The sequence below is a fragment of the Mandrillus leucophaeus genome, unplaced genomic scaffold, assembly GCF_000951045.1.
Source record: "Mandrillus leucophaeus isolate KB7577 unplaced genomic scaffold, Mleu.le_1.0 Scaffold1119, whole genome shotgun sequence".
In the NCBI taxonomy this organism is placed as follows: Eukaryota; Metazoa; Chordata; class Mammalia; order Primates; family Cercopithecidae; genus Mandrillus; species Mandrillus leucophaeus.
The window spans coordinates 85,338-92,434 of NW_012099421.1; positions in this window are offsets into that span (position 1 = coordinate 85,338).

Sequence of the window (7,097 nt, forward strand, 5' to 3'; positions counted from 1 at the left end):
TTCTCTATGGTGAACCATCCTTGGATCCCTGGGATAAAACCCCCTTGATCTTGGTGAATTATTGATGTACTGTTAGATTTGGTTGGCTAGATTTTTGTGTTCATGAGGGATATTGGTCTGTAGTTATTTTTGCTGTTGTTATGTCCTTTTCTGGCTTTGGTATCAGGGTGTTATTGGCTTCATAGAATGACTTAGGGAGGACTACCTACTTCTCAAGCTTTAGTAATAGTTTCACTAGAATTGCTACTAGTTCTTCAAATATTTAGTAGAAGTTGGCTGTGAATCTGTCTGGTCCTGGGCATATTTTTTTTGTTTGGATATTTTTATCACTGATTCAATCTCACTACTTATAATTAGTCTGTTCAGAATTTTTATTTCTTCCTGATTCAAGCTTGAAGCATTGTAGGTTTCCAAGAGTTTATCCATTTCCTCTAGATTTTCTGGTTTGTGCACATAGAGGTGTTCATAGTAGTCTCAGATGATCTTTTGTATTTCTATGGTATCAGTAGTAATGTTTCCCTTTTCATTTCTGATTGAGCTTATTTGAATCTTCTCTCTTTTCTTGGTTAATCTAGCTAACTATCAATTTTGTTTATCTTTTCGAAAACAAATTTTTCCTTTTATTGATCATTCGTATTTGTCAGGGGTTCAATTTCATTTAGGTTTGCTCAGATCTTTGTTATTTCTTTTCTGCTGCTGCCTTTGGGTTTGGTTTGTCCTTGGTTTTCCAGTTGCCTGAGGTATTATGTTAGGTTGTTGGTTTGTGATTTTTCTTTCTGATGTAGACATTTGGCAATATAAACTATCATCTTAGCACTGCTTTCTCTGTATCCCAGAGATTTTTATAACTTGGGTTACTGTTATCATTTGTTTGAAAAAATTTTTAATTTTCTTCTTGATTCCATCATTTATCCAAAGATTATTCAGGATCAGATTAATTTCCATGTATTTTTATAGGTTTGAGAATTTCCCTTGGCATTGATTTCTAGTTTTATTTTCCTGTGGTCTGAGAAGGTACTTGCATGATTTGGATTTTTTTGGATTTATGTAGGCTTATTTTGTAGCCTCTCATATGGTCTATCTTGGAAAGATTCCATGTGCTGACGAGAAGAATGTGTATTTTGAATTTTTTATAGGATATTCTGTAAATATCTGTTAGAATCCAGTTTCAGTCCAGTGTTTATTTGTTGACTTTCTGCCTCAGTGATCTGTCTAGTGCTGCCAGTGGAGTGTTGAGGTCCAGAACTATTATTATATTGCTATCAGTCTCTTTTCTTGGGTCTAGTAGTAGATCTTTTATTAATCTGGACGCTCTTGTGTTGGGTGCACATATATTAAGGATTGTTATATCTTTTTATTGAATTGAACCCTTTATTATTATACAATGACATTCTTTTTCTTTTTTTTTTTTTTTTACTGTTATTGATTTAAATCTATTTTATCTGATAGAAGAAAAGCTACTTCTGCTCATTTTTGGTTTCCATTTGTGTGAAATATTTTCCCCATCCTTTTGCCATGAGTCTATAAGGATCTTTATGAGTTAAGTGGGTCTCTTGAAGGTAGCAGATATTTGGATTGTGTTTTTGTAAGACATTCTGCCAATATACATCCTTTCAGTGGGACACTTAGACCATTTACATTCAAAGTTACTATTGATATTTGAAATACTGTTCCCGTCACCAAGCTGATTGTTACCTAGTTGCTTGTTTTTCCATTCTGTTACTGTTCTACAAGTCTTGTGAGTTTTATACTTTCAAGTGTTTTTATATTGATGTATATAGACCTTTCATTTTGATATTTGAAATTCCTTTGAGTATTTCTTGTAGTGCTGTTCTAGTGGCAGCAAATTTCCTAAATGTTTGATTGCCTGAGAAAAAGTTTATTTCTTCTTCATTTATGAAACTTAGTTTAGCAGAATATAAAATTCTTGGCTGGCAGTTATTCCCTTTTAGGAGACTAAAGATAAGACCCTAATCCCTTATGACTTGTAAAGTTTCTGCTGAGAAGTATGCCCTTAATCTGATAGGTTTTACTTTATATGTTATTTGATACTTTTGTCTCACTGGTCTTAGAATTCTTTCCTTCATGTTGACTTTAGATATCCTGATTACTATATACCTTAGCGATGTCCTTTTTGCAGTGAATCTGTTGGTATACAGAAATGCTACTGATTTTTGTATGTTGATTTTGTATCCTGCAATATTACTGAATTTATGAGTTCTAATGGTTTTTTGTTGGAGTCTTTAGGTTTTTCCAATTATAAGACCGATATGATCTTATAATAAGGATAATTTGACTTCTTCCTTTCTAATTTGAATACCCTTTATATTTTTCTCTTGTCTGATTGCTTTAGCTAGGGCTTCCAGTACTATGTTGAATAAAAGTGGTGAAAGTGGACATCCTTGTCAGGTTCTAGATCTTGGGAAAAAACTTTCAGTTTTTACCGTTCAATATGACACTAGCTGTGGGTCTGTGGTATATTACATTTATTTCATTGAGGTACGTACCTTCTCTACCCATTTTTTTTAAGGGTTCCTATCATGAAGAGATGTTGATTTTTATCAAATGCATTTTCAACATCAGTTGAAATGGTCATATAATTTTTGTCCTTCATTGAATTGATATGCTGTATCACATTGACTTTTGCATATGTTGAACCATCCGTGCATCCCTAGGATAAATCCCACTTTGTCCTGATGAGTGATCTTTTTAATGTGTAGTTTAATTTTGTTAGCTAGTATTTAGTTGAGGGTTTTTGCATCAATATTAATCAGGGATATGAACTGTAGTTTTTTTATGTGTCTGTCTGATTTTGGTATCGGGTAATAGTGGTCTCAGAATTTGAAAGTATTCCCTTCTTTTGTATTTATTGGAATTGTTTGAGTAGGATTAGTCTTAATTCTTCTTTGAATGGTTGGCAAATTTCAGCAATGAAGCCATCAGATCCTGGGCTTTTCTTTGCCTGGAGACTTTTTATTATGGCTTTGATATTGTTACTTATTACTGGTCTGTTCAGGGTTTGGACTTTTTTATGGTTCAATCTTGGCAGGTTGTATGTGTCTAGGAATTTATCAATTTCTTCTAGATTTTCCAATTTATTGGCATATAGTTTTTTATGGTAGCCAGTAATGATCCTTTGAATTTCTGAAGTATTAGTTGTAATGTCTCCTTTATCATCTCTGATTTTATTTGTTAGGGTTTTTCTTTTTTTCTTAGTCTTGCCAAAGATGTGTCAATTTTACTTATCTTTTAAAGGACCAACTATTTAATTTTGTTGATTTTTTTGTATTGTTTTTCTCATTTCAATGTCATTTATTTTTGCTCTCATTTTTATCAGAGGCCTGCTGTAACCACTAACTGGCTACCTCCTGTGTTCTCTCAATGCCCTAGGGCTCTACAGTAAGCATGTGGTAAAGCCAGTCAGGCTTATGTTTCCTCAGGCCCTTGTGGGGGGGTGGGTCATAGATGCCATCTGGGAGTCAGGTTGGAGTAAAAGTCCTTAGAAATCTACCTGCTGTTCTGAAGTTCTGCAGCTGAGCTGGCACTCAAACCTTGAGATGCAGTATTTTCCACTTTTCTTTTCCCTTTCCACAGTCATAGGAACCTCACTCCTTGGTCACCACCGCCACAGGCCTACAAGGAGTACTTCCAAGCTAATGCTGATATTTGCTTAAAGCCCAAGGACTCTTTCATGAGCTTGTCATGAATGCTGTCATGTCTGGGACTCGCTCTTCAGGGCAGTGGGCTCCTCTCTGGCCCAGGGAGTGTCCAGAAGTGCCATTTAAGAGCCAAGGTCCTAGAATTCGGGACCCTAAGAGAGTTTTTCATGTTGCCCTGTGGGCAAACTGGTACCTAAGGTGAAAGACAAAGTCCCCTTTACTTTTCCCTCTTCCTTACTTTTTGGATTCTCATGGTAGCCACCACAGTTGGGAATGTGCTGGGTCTCACCTGAAGTCAGCATGTCTCAGAGTCTCACCCAAGGCCTACGGCATACTACCTGGGTGTCATTGCCGTTTATTCAGGGCCCAAGTGCTCTTTAGCCAGAAGGTGATGGGTCCCGCCTGGACTGCATCTTTCCCTTTAAGGCATAGGGTTCCCTTCAGACCCATGGTGTGTCTAGACATGTTATGTGGGAGCTAGATCCTGGAATGGGGGCCTTGTGACTCAGACTGGTGTCCTATCCTACTGTGGCAGGCTGAGCTAGTATTCCAGATGCAAGACAATGTCCTCTTTACTCTTTCCTCTACTCTCCTCAAGCTGAAGGAAGGGATCCCTTTTGGAGCCATGAGCTGTGCAGCCTGGGGTTGGAGAAGAGGTGGCACAGGCACTCCTTTAGCCACCCTTGCTAGTGTCTCAGCAGGTCTCGTGCCTGCCAAGTCCACTGGCTCTCAGACCAGGCCAGCACTAGGACTTGGCTAGGTGTTGCAGTACTTGTGGCCTAGACTGCCCTTCAAGTATACTTAGAGCCCCAGAGCCCTGTAGCCTGTGGTGTTGAGTCTTGCCACAACTAATGTTCCAACTGCTGGGATGAGCTATGCTTCTCAAGCTAGGACTCATTTAAATGGTTTCCCTATGGGTGGATGTTGGCTGAGTTGAGCCCAATTTTGCCTTCCGCTCTGCCAGGGCAGCACTGAGTTTATTGCAAAGTCTCACAGTCACTGTGCTTTTCCTTTCTCAAGTGTGCAGATTGTGTCTCCATGCCGTGTGGCCACTGCTGGGGGGATAGAGGAAGAGTGGCATCAGTGATTCAAGACCGTCTTTCCTAACCTTTTCAGTGTTTCTGTCCCCAGTATGAAGTTAAAATCATGTACTGAGTGGTTAACTCATTTTTGGTTCTTATGAAAATGCTTTTTTGGGTAGATGTTAAATTTGGTGTTCCTGTTGGGGGAATGATCAGTAGAGCATTCTATTCAGCCACCTTTTCCACCCCACCTCCAATGGGATACCTATTATGGCTTTGATATAATTACTGGTTATTGGTCTATTCAGGTTTTGGATTCATGGTTTAATCTTGGTAGGTTGTTTGTGTCTAGGAAATTGTTCATTTCTTCTAGGTTTTCCAATTTATTGGCATATAGTTGCTCACAGTAGCCTCTAATGATCTTTTGACTTTTTGTGGTATCAGTTGTAATGTTTCCTTTTTCATTTCTGATTGTATTTATTTGGGTCTTCTCTCTCTCTCTCTTTTTTTAAAAAAATTAGTGTGGTTAACAATTTGTCACTTTTGTTTATCTTTTCAAAATATACTTTTCATTTTGTTTTTTAGTATTGTTTCTTTGGTTTCAATTTTATGCATTTCTGTTCTGACCTTTATTATTTCTTTTAGTCTACAAATTTTGGGTTTGGTTTACTCTTGCTTTTCTAGTTTTTTAGGATGCAATAGTAGGTTGTTTTTTGAAGTATTTCTACTTTTTTGATGTGGGTGCTCATTGCTATAAACTTTCACCTTAGTACTGTTTTTGCTACATCCCATAGAATTTGGTAGGTTGTATTTCCATTTTCATTAGTTTCAATAAATTTTTAAATTTACTTCTTAGTTTCTTCATTGATTTACTGGTCATTCAGGAGCATATCGTTTAATTTTTGTGTGTTGATATACTTTTCAAGTTTCCCACTCAGGCTATGAGTGGTTTACACACCACAATTACAGTGTTAGAGCATTTTATATTTGTCTGTGTACTTACTGTTACCAGTGAGTTTTCTACCTTCAGATGATTTCTTTTTTTTAACCAGTATTTTAGGTTCATGGGTGAAAGGATGGGTTTGTAATATAGATAAAATAAGTGTCACAGGGATTCCGTTTACAGATTTTTTCATCACCTAGGTAATAGGCATACCATCCAATATGTAGTGGTTTTTTTTTTTTTTTCAAGAACAGCATTTCTAAATTTTTAAAAAATTTTTGTGGGTACATAGTAGGTATATATGCAAAGGTAGTTTTTGTATCCTCTCCCTCCTCCCACCCTCCATCCTCAACTAGGCCCTGATGTCTGTAGTTCCATCCTCAACTAGGCCCTGCTGTCTGTAGTTCCTCTCTTTGCATCCATGTATTCTCATTGTTTAGCTCTCACTTACAAATGAGAACATGCGGTATTTGATTTTCTGTTCCTGCATTGGTTTGCTTAGGATAATCACTTCCAGCTTCATCCATGTTGCTGCAAAGTACATGATCTCATTTTCTCCTACAGTTGTATAGTATTCCATGGTGTATTTGTACCACATTTTTTTGTTTATTTGTTTCACACCCCACAAAGACCTGTGCCACATTTTCTTTATCCAGTCTTTCATTGATGGGCATTTATGTTGATTTCACATCTTTACTATTGTGAATAGTGCTGCAATAAGCATACATATATGTGTGTCTTTTTGGTAGAATGATTTATATTCCTTTGGGTAGATACCCAATAATGGAATTGCTGGGTCAAATGGTAATTCTATTTTAAGTTCTTTCAGGAATCACCACACTGCTTTTCACAAAGGCTGAACCAATTTACATTCCTACCAGCAGTGTATAAGCATTCCTTTTTCTCCACAATCTTGCTGGCATCTTTTGTTTTTTGACTTTTATTTTTTTTAATGAATTCTCACTCTGTCACCCAGGCTGTAATGCAGTGGTGCAATCTCAGCTCACTGCAACCTCTGCCTCCCAGGTTCAAGCAATTCTCTTCCCTCAGCCCCGCAAGTAGCTGGGATTACAGACACCCACCACAATGCCTGGTTAATTTTTGCATTTTTTGTAGAGACGGGGTTTTGCCATGTTGGCCAGGCTGTATTTTTTGGCTTTTTTTTTTTTGAGATGGAGTCTCGCTCTGTCACCCAGGCTGGAATGGAGTGGTGCGATCTCAGCTCACTGCAAGCTCCATCTCCTGGGTTCACGCCATTCTCCTGCCTCAGCCTCCTGAGGAGCTGGGACTATGGGCACCTGCCACCATGCCTGGCTAATTTTTTGTATGTTTTAGTAGAGATGGGGTTTCACCATGTTAGCCAGGATGGTTTTGATCTCCTGACCTTGTGCTCTGCCCACCTCGGCCTCCCAAAGTGTTGGGATTACAGGCATGAGCCACTGTGTCTGACCCTATGTGCCTATTTTTATACTT